Genomic DNA, 2,224 nt, shown 5'->3' with positions numbered 1-2,224 from the left:
TGGGGTACAGTGGGCATCATTTTACCTGGTGCAACCAAAGAGCTACCGAAGCAAGGGTTTGGAAGAGATTGGATAGGGCTATGACTAATGATAAATGGGTCAAACACATGCCTCAGACCACTATAACTCATTTACCTACAGTGGGGTCAGATCACAGCCCTTTGCTGATGGAAATTGCTGGTAGAGAAGGCCAGCAAACTAAATATTTTAAATTTTTGCATTGTTGGGTTGAAAATGAAAACTTCATGCACCTGTTAAGGAATGTTGGGAAAGAGAAGTACAGGGCAACCCAATGTGGAAACTTCACCAAAAAATGAAGAGACTTGCTTCTACCCTTAGTGAATGGTCAAGACGAGAGTTCGGGGATATATTTGCAGTTGTTAAAGAGTTTAAAGAACAGGTGAGACAGGCTGAAGAAGAGGTGATGTTGAACAATACATAAGCCAATAGAGCTAAGCTTCATCACTGTAATGCTAATTATATAAAATACCTTAAATTGGAATCCTCCATACTTAAACATAAGACTCAGCTCCAATGGTTTAAGGATGGGGATGCCAATTCAAAGTACTTTCATTCTATCATGAGAGGAAGAAGAAGAAGGCTTTTCATCAATAAAATCAATATTGATGACAATGAATGGATTCAGGGTGATGAAAATACTACCAAAGCTGCCTGTGTTTATTTCCAGGAGACCTTTATAGGACATGAGAATAGAATTGCAGAGAATATTCTTCAGTGCATTCTAGGAATGGTTACAGAGGAACAGAACCAGAACTTACAGGCTCTCCCTACCAGAGAAGAATTGAAACAAGTTGTCTATTCTATGAATCCTAATTCTGCTCCTGGTCCGGATGGTTTTGGAGGGAAGTTTTACCAATCATGTTGGGACATTATCCAAGATGAGCTACTGGAAGCAGTACTTGCCTATTTCAGTGGTCACATAATTCCTAAGTTCATGTCTCACTCTTGCTTAGTTTTACTTCCTAAGGTGGAGCATCCTAATAGGTTCAATGAATTCAGACCTATTAGTCTCAGCAATTTCACCAGTAAAATTATTTCCAAATTTCTGTGTCTCAGATTGGCTCCCATTTTGCCTCATCTCATCTCGGAGAATCAATCAGGTTTTGTTAGAGGAAGGAGCATCACTGAAAACATTATGCTGGCTCAAGAGATTATTCATAACATTAAAAAACCTAAGGAAGGTGATAATGTGGTAATCAAGCTCGACATGGCCAAGGCCTATGATAGAGTGTCCTGGTCCTTCACTTGTTTAGTGTTGAGGGCTATGGGCTTTGGTGAGGTCTTTATTGACTTGGTTTGGAGAACTATGAGCAACAACTGGTACTCAGTCATTGTCAATGGTACTAGACATGGATTCTTTCACTCCACAAGAGGCCTCAAACAAGGTGACCCCCTTTCTCCAGCCCTATTTATTTTAGGAGCTGAAGTGCTGTCAAGAATGCTCAATCTGTTACACCATGATCCTAATTATAAAGGCTTCCAGATGGAAATTAGAGGTCCTCAGATCAATCACTTATGTTTTGCAGATGATGTAATTATCTTTACTTCCGGGACTAGGGCATCCTTGTAATTGATTATGAAGACTTTGGGAACTTATGAAGCTGTTTCTGATCAGCTTATTAACAAATCCAAAAGTCATTTCATGATCCCTGCTAACACCCCACCTGATATTATCTCCATAATTCAAGAAATCACTGGTTTTTCTCAGAAAACTAGTCCCATCTCTTATTTGGGATGCCCTTTGTATATAGGGGGTCAGAGGATTATCTACTACTCTGAGTTAGTGGCAAAAGTGGTGAAGAAAATAAGTGGATGGCATTCTAAAATCCTTAGCTTTGGGGGCAAAGTCACTTTAGTCAAGCATGTCCTTCAATCTATACCTATACACACCATGGCAACTATTTCTCCCCCTAAAACCACTCTTAACTACAATAAGAGGGTGACAGCTGACTTCTTTTGGGGGCTGGAAAAAGACAGAAAGAAATACCACTTGGCCTCATGGGAAAATCTCAGCTTTCCTTATGATGAAGGCGGCATTGGAGTACGAAACCTTGAAGATGTATGTACCTCAATGCAATACAAACAGTGGTGGAATTTCAGAGCCAACAATTCCTTATGGGGTCAATTCTTGAGAGCAAAATATTGTCAAAGAGCTAATCCGGTGGCAAAGAAATGGGACACAGGACAATCTTTGGTCTGGAAA

The sequence above is a fragment of the Solanum tuberosum genome, unplaced genomic scaffold, assembly GCF_000226075.1.
Source record: "Solanum tuberosum cultivar DM 1-3 516 R44 unplaced genomic scaffold, SolTub_3.0 scf00766, whole genome shotgun sequence".
Classification (NCBI taxonomy): Eukaryota; Viridiplantae; Streptophyta; class Magnoliopsida; order Solanales; family Solanaceae; genus Solanum; species Solanum tuberosum.
This window is presented reverse-complemented; position numbering follows the sequence as displayed.